Raw genomic sequence first — 7863 nt, 5'->3', positions numbered from 1 at the left:
TTCCGAATCAACTTTTTATTATTAGTTACAACGCCACTCTCTTCTCATTCATTCCCGCATCTTCACTGTGCTTTAAACTGTGTGGACGCTGAGCGTCGAGAGAGTTCAGGGTAGGTTGTCCCAATACATTGAAACAAGACGAGTCATTGGATAAATGCTGTGTTTTGTCTCGCCCATGGACGCTCAGCGTCTCTGGGAGTCTATGGACAGTGGGCGTTTAAGATATCCTTTATTTGTTCCACACTGGGGAAATTTACAGTCTACAGCAGCAAGATTGTGGGTAGAAAGAAGAAAAAAGAAAAACAAAAGTGTTTGCAATCACAAAATAAGTTTCAATGTACACCGTTCAATTGTGGGCTGGCCCGGACGCTGAGCCTTTCTGAATGATGCTTGGATGATCTGTCTGAGGTGGAATCTCTTTTTGATTGACAGCGAAATGAGCCAATCACTACTGATGTTACAAATGGAACTGGAGTCGTGAGTCATGACCCGCACAAAGGGGGCGTGGTTAAATGGAGCCCGTATCGAGGCCCGTCTCGTTTTTTCCTCGTATCACGTGACCGAAGGCAAACGAGACCCCGTTTTCAGTGATCACGTGACTGACTCACCTCGTGATTCGCGCTCCATAAATAGGCGCGGAAAACCCAGGAAGAGTCCCCCGCATGACCGTCTGACGTGAGTCTTGGATCATTGCTGCGCTCCTTCGACTGCTTGAGAATGGAGCCACCCAAAAAGCGAAGGACTTCACCAGTTTGGGAGCATTTCGAACAGATATCTCCCAACACTGCGAGAGGGTTTTCTCAAAGGCAGGGGAAATCATATCCAAAAAAAGGAATCGACTGAGCCCCAACACAGTCAAAATGATTTTATTCCTGAACAAAAAATCAATAAAATACACCATTCCCTCTATCCAATGTGTGTCTCAGTTACACAAGCACATCAAGTAACTGAACATACAACTGACAAATATACGGACAATATTTAATGGACAAAGCTTCCCCTAAAATGTCTAAAAATAAGTGATCAACTATACGTGTGTACATACAATCGTGTGCCCATGTCATTGACTTAATACGCGCTACAACGCACTCAACTTTTGTTCCGAAGCCGCTTATTACTGGTTACGATGCGACTGTCTTCTCATTCATTCCTGCAGCTTCACTGTGATTTAAAACGTGTTGATGCTGAGCGTCGACCGCACGGACACAGGGCGTCGGGAGAGTTCACATAGGTTGTTCTAATGCATTGAAATGAGACGAGTCATTGGATAAATGCTGGTTTTGTCCTGCCCATTGGACGCTAAGCGTCTCTGGGAGTCTATGGACAGTGGGTGTTAATCGGCTGACCCAGACGCTCAGCTTTTCTGATGATCTGTCTGCGGCTGAATCTCTTTTTGATTGACAGCGAATTGAGCCAATCACCGATCTTTTGGTGTCGGCATCAGTGGGTGCATTTTTCAATTCTCATTCTGTTCTGAGTTGAACTGGAGACTTCTTCTCATCATCTTAGCGGCACTCTCTTTGTTGAAAATGACTAGCGACAAATTAATCTTTTATTTCTGGTGGGCTTTATTGTAGTTCACATGTTAGGCGTTATAGGCCAACTTGTCGGGACCCAGGTCATATTTTCTCTTTTGAGAGGCCTTTTATTCCCAAATGCAACATCGGATTCAAACGAAAGTGGTCGGGTAGGATAGCCGAAGTGCTGTAGTTATCCCCTGACCTACAGCCCTCACGGGATAACAAAGTTTCAATTTTTAGGATTTTTTTCAAAACGGTCAAAAATGTCAACATGTTAGGCGTTCAGGCCACCTTGTCGGAAATAAACTCATCTTGCCACATTTCAGAGACCTCTTATTCCCAAATGCAACATCAGATTCGGACGGGAGTGGTCGCGTTGGAAAGCCGGAGTGCTGTAGTTATCCCCAGACCTACAGCCCTCACAGGATAACGAAAACTAAATTTTTAGGATTTTTTTTCAAAACGGTCGAAAATGTCAACATGTTAGGCGTTCAGGCCAACTTGTCAGAAATCAGGTCAACATGACAGTTTTCAGAAGCCTTTTGTTTCAAAATGCAAACTCCGATCCGGACGAGGGTGGTCTGGGTGGAGAGCCGGGGTGCTGGATTCCTTTAGGATGTTCTATAAATGGGCGAAAAGATCAACATGTTAGAATGTAAGTCATGTCAGAACGGAGGCCATCTTGTCACTTTTCAGAGGCCGACATCAGATCCGAATGGTCTTGTGGGACACCTGCAGTGCTCTAGTGTCCTGCAAATCTGGTTTGATTGAGGGATCACTAAAATTCATTTTCAAGAATCTTTTGAAATAAGGAGAGGAGCTCAAAATGTCATATTTGAGAGGCATTTTAATTGGTAATGGAACATTCGATCTGAATGCCAGTACTGTGGTTGTATACCTGGCGTGCCCGAGTGTGTCGACAACCTGGTGTGGTTGCGCGATCACCCAGATTGGTTTTTTAAATATATACAGTATATTTTTTAATATCAGGTGAAATTGATGTAGAATTACCATTGCAGGGATGGCAATGGCTAGTGATGAAAAAAGCGGAATGGGGCGTGGCCTGGACGGGGCGACCAATCACAACAAGTAAGACATCATACACGTCCAATCGCAGGGCTGTTTACAATCGGAAGATGGAAAGACTGATCGGGAGAGCTCGTGAAAACTCGACGATAAGGTACCTGACCCCCCCTAAAATTTTCTCAATGGATTTAGACGATTCACAAAAATGATCAAAAAACGGCGGATTTCCGCGTATCCGCGGAAAATTGCCATCCCTGCATTGGCTTTATTTTCTATCTCCACTTGAGAAAGCTTATTGGTGCTGTTCTGAGAGTTCTTGTTCTTCCTCAGTGACAGCCAAGCCAAGAAATTACTTATTTTATACTTTTATTAATTTCTTTTAACCCAAACAAATGACGTTTATGCATGAGTGGTGGCTCTTTTATTTTGAAGGTGACCAACGCCGCTCGCCGGCGACAGATTACCGTAATGCACAGTATTGATAATCGCAGTGGCGGCTCACTTGACTTCGATTTTGCGAGTGGAGGCTGGCTGGCTTGACCGCAGTAGCAAACTCGGCTAAGCTAAACTAGGCCGAGAAACACCAACGTCCGCCGAGACGACTTTAGTCGAACACGAAGCTTCAACGAAAGATGTTATCGCCCAGCAAAGTGATGGTGGATGCCCCGAGTGGAGGTTTGAGCACGTTGACTCCAAATTCAGGAGAATTTGCTCAAGAGTGTCAATACCTCATCGCGCCCCATTCCTAGACTGCGTCAAGGCAGGGATTGTGAATACTCTTCGTTGCGGTAACGTGCCGTTGACCACCTTCAAAATAAAAGCTTTCCAAACCGTCAGTGGTTTAGATTTAAAAATTACGCTTTAAAATAATTTATTGGCGGTCAGGCAACGATGAGTTCACCCAGAGAGAATAAAAGCTCTCCCAGAATAGCACCAAGAAGTTTTTAAGTTCAGACAGTTCAATGGCAACTCTCCTATCAATCACATAAATTTTACCTCATTACAAAAAATAAAAAAATGAATGTTTGTATTCCTGCAACCAGACCATGGCACACTTAGCCACCCCAGTTATCCTATCCAAATACATTAATTCCATTGTGATCTCAAGTTACATTTCAAAACAAAAGGCCTCTAAAATGAGATATTTTTCAATTTTAAAAAATAAAGTCAAATGAAAAATGCGGCTCTGGTGAGGATAAACAGATTGGAAAGTGGATGGATTGTTTCTCTTATTTCTCTTATGGATTTTTTTTTCATGCCAGATAATATTTTAGAGAAATATCAGTCTGGTTTTAGGATTTCAACCATCATACAGAGCCAGCTCTTTTCAGGAGTTTAAATGATACCAGGTGGATTTGTGCGACTGGATGTAAGCGCTGCTTCTTTGATTGTTGTATTCATTCTTTCCACCCTTCCTTATGACTGATGGTGATGGACTGTTCCAAATTTATGTTTTTGACCCAACATTTGTTCCACCTGTTGCAGGTGTTTGTTCGCAAAATTCATCCCAATATCTGATCTGATTGTGAGAAACCATTTGGTGGGATGCAATGATTCACCATCACTTTGATGATGCATTTCACTTTCTTTTCCGCGGTCATGACCGTTCCTCTTTGTCTGGATACCATGATCTACAGGACGTAAATGTAAATGAATTAAATTTAAAACTTCTGCAATCCCAGTAAAACTGACTGCAATAAACAGTCACTTACATGTTGCCGTTTTGGATACAGAGTGGATATTAATGGTTATTTTTAGAGGGGAATAAGAAATCATGGTATTCTTGCAGAAGGTTGCAATGACCAACTCCGACCAGAAGAAGGCAGCGTCCAGGAGGGAGGGCATGCTACACATACTGTGATTGGCAAAACATCATTTACAATATTGCAAACATATATTTAGCTCTATGTATTTATCCATCCACCCATTCATTATCTGTAATTACGTGAATTGAGTGATTCAAAATATGAATCGAGTCATAAAAAATATACAGTACTGACTGCATAAAGTTACGTGGAAAAAAATCTTCAAAAGATACGATTACATTCATTTATATAAATTAGGGGGATTGTGAAGGTTTGCTCGATGTCAAAATGTGTTTAGATGAACCAGAACAATTTATCGGAATCAGCCATCTTTGTTGTTGACATCGAACACTTGGAAGGTTGGACTTGGGCCAATCCGAATGTGATCCTTCTGATTTCCCACCTTCCACGAATGCAACATACAGGGTGACCCTAAAAAAAAAAAACGGGCCCTGTGTACACTTTATGTGATATCTCCTTTATTTATTCACCGATTGCCCTTATTGTACAGGACATGGCAGAATCAACGACCGTGAGTACACCAAGACCCCAGTGGGAGCTGGCACAAAGAATACACTGTGTTAAATTTTACTACAAGACAGGCTCGTTTAAGAAAACCCAGGACAGTTTCATGCGTCAGTTCGAATGTGAAAAGGCTCCATCCAAAAGCAGAATTCAGAACTGGATGGACCACTTCGAGAAGTATGGGACCATGGAGAACCTCAACGCTGCCAGTGAGAACCATCCAAGCCACTCGGGACGTCCCAAGAAGCGAACAGCCGAGCTGGTTGAAAGAGGGAGAGAGTCTCTCCAGCAGAGTCCGAAACGCTCTGTGCGTAAGCAAAGTCAGTCCCTCGGTATGTCCCGTGAGACTTGCAGGAAAGTGCTGGTGAACGATATCAGGGCTTACCCATACAGACGCTGCAGACCCTTACAGCCTCAAACAAGAAGCAGAGGAGGGCTATGGCAGTCAAGATGCTCAAGAAGATCGAGGAGACACCAAGTTTCCTTAACCTTCTTTGGACCTCAGATGAAGCCCACTTCCATCTTGATGGAAAGGCGAACTCCAAGACAAATGTCTTCTGGGGGTCCTCCAGACCCAATGTGCCATGATTCGGTTTAGGGACCAACAGGTGGCACTGTAGGGCTCCCCTGGCAGCTGCACACCTGTTGGTCATAACTAATTAAGGCTTTAAAAGGACTCCCAGCCCGAACACTCAGTGTCGGGTCATTCTTGCTCTTGCTACTGTCATGTGTGTTGCTGTTTGTTCTTAGTTTCTGTCATGTTTAGTTCATTGTTATGTTTTAGCTTTAGTTATGGTTTTTTGTTTGATACTTTGGACTTTGTGTGTTTGGGATTTAGTTTTCTTTGTTTTAATACAATTCTTCAAATACACCCTGCTCCTCCCTCCTGCCTGCTTTTTGGGGTCCACCACCACCTCGCTACGTGACACAATGAAGTAGCCACCAAGCCCCTGCACTCTCCTAAGTGCACGGTGTGGGCTGCAATCTCGGCCAGAGGCATCATTGGACCAATCTTCATCGAAGAATCTGGCGCAGCAGTGACAGTCACCAAGGAGCGCTATGTGGAGGTCCTCAAAACTTTCAACAATGAGCTCCAGACCATGTACCCGTCGCTCATGAGCAAGTTCTGGTTCCACCAAGACGGAGCAATTTCTCACACCTCAAACCTGTCCCGAGATTGGCTGAAAGAGAACTTCGGAGGCCGAGTGATCAGTCTCAAGACTGATTTTGAGTGGGCACCCCATAGCCCGGACCTAAGCCCCCCAGATTTTTTTCTTTGGGGCTATCTTAAGGACAGAGTCTACGCAGTGAAACCCAGAACCATCACGGAACTCAAGAAAGCCATCAGGGAGGAGATGAGAGCCATTACCAATTCAGTCTGTAAGAACGTCATGGACAACTTCGTGCTGCAACTCAAGAAATGCACGGAGCGAAATGGAGGCCATCTAGAACATATGCTGTAGAACGGAGAAAAAAAGGCCAAAGACCCTAGTGTTTTGATGTGATGTTTTGAATATAATAAACTAGTTATGGCCAAAGTTTCATTTCATTCGGACAAAACATGATAATAGACTCAACAAAATCACAACTTGACACTTTTGCCAGGGAAGTCCAAGAAATAAAAACCAGCATCAACTTTACCCAAAAAGAGGTAGACGACATAAAAAAAATCTAATCTGTCAAACTGGCCATTCCAAAGACATGCAAACAGAATTCTACAAAATATGTGACGGCATGCTAGTATTAACAGACAAGATGGACTACTTGGAAGGACAGTCAAGAAGAAACAACTTGGTAATTGATGGAATTGAACTTTTTCCTCTGTTTCAACAGAGGAAAAAGTTCAAAAAATCCTCAAGGAGAAGCTGCTGATACAGGGGCAAATTGAGGTGGAGAGAGCTCACCGCACAGGAAGACAAGAACCTGGAAGACCTCGACCGAGGCCAGTTGTGGTGAAATTTCTAAAATACAAGGACAGATCAAGGATCCTACAAAAAGCAAAATACTAAAAAGGCTCCAACATCTACATCAACGAAGACTTTACAGATGCCGTACGACAAAAAAGAAAAGAGCTCCTCCCAAAATTAAAAGCTGCATGTGACAGAGGGGAAACTCCCTACTTAAGACATGACAAACTTATCGTCCAGCCCCGCACCAGTACTCCAACACAACAGGCTCGAGTTCAACACCATCAAGCAGCATACTGAGAATTGTTCACCACCCGACGACAAAAACTCTGACCCTACTGAAGCAGGAAATTCACATACCAAAAAACATGGACTTCGAACCCTTTGATGACCCTTCCAACCCTTTGATGACTTCCAACCTTACTGACCACAAGACATTTGACCCTGAGAACAACTTGGACCCGGACAATAACTTTTTCAAGACCGACCGACCGCGAGGGAGCCAGCGACGACCGACCGTGAGGGAGCCAGTGACGACCGCGAGGAAGCCAGCGACGACTGCAGGGAAGCCAGCGACCGCGAGGAAGCCGGGAGACAACCAGCCAGCGACCACCGCGAGGGAGCCAGCGACGACAGCAAGGGAGCCAGAGACGACCGACAGGAAACCAGCGACGACTGCAGGGGAGCCAGCGACCGCGAGGGAGCCGGGAGACAACCAACCAGCGCGCGTGAGAGTGCCGGGAGGCAGCCATCCAGCGAGCGTGAGGGAGTCGGCGACGACCACAAGGGAGCCAGCGACTAAGAGGGACCCAGGAGACGTCCAGCCAGCAACCGCGAGGGAGCCAGCGACAACAGCGAGGGAGCCAGCGATGACGGCGAGAGAGCGAGCGACGACAGCGAGGGAACCAATGACGACCGCGAGGGAGCCAGCGACGACCGCGTGGGAGCGGGAAATTCACATCCCAAAAACATGGACTTCCAACCCTTTGAAGATATTGACTATAAGCCATTCGATCCAGAGAACAATTTGGACCCAGACAATAACTTCTTCAAGAACAAACAAAGGGTAACAAACTCTGA

The 7863-nt window shown here is 45.0% G+C and overlaps 1 long non-coding RNA gene across 2 annotated transcripts; it reads right to left on the bottom strand.

Annotated features, from left to right (window-relative positions):
- Positions 1 to 850: 850 nt before the first annotated feature.
- Positions 851 to 3339, bottom strand: LOC147188047 (uncharacterized). Of its 2 annotated transcripts, none has more exons than XR_015097676.1 (2): positions 3011 to 3339; positions 851 to 2141 (listed from the first exon to the last, which is right to left on the bottom strand). It is a non-coding gene; the product is annotated as an uncharacterized LOC147188047 (long non-coding RNA). The 2 variants fall into 2 exon arrangements; XR_015097675.1 differs by having other exon boundaries at positions 3049 to 3339.
- Between the last annotated feature and the right edge of the window lie 4524 nt (positions 3340 to 7863).

This window comes from Hippocampus guttulatus, chromosome 20 (genome assembly GCF_054856545.1).
Source record: "Hippocampus guttulatus isolate MCC_2025c chromosome 20, RoL_Hgut_1.0, whole genome shotgun sequence".
NCBI classification, from domain to species: domain Eukaryota; kingdom Metazoa; phylum Chordata; class Actinopteri; order Syngnathiformes; family Syngnathidae; genus Hippocampus; species Hippocampus guttulatus.
Note: the sequence above shows the minus strand (reverse complement) of the source record. Positions and strands in the feature narration are given on the sequence as shown.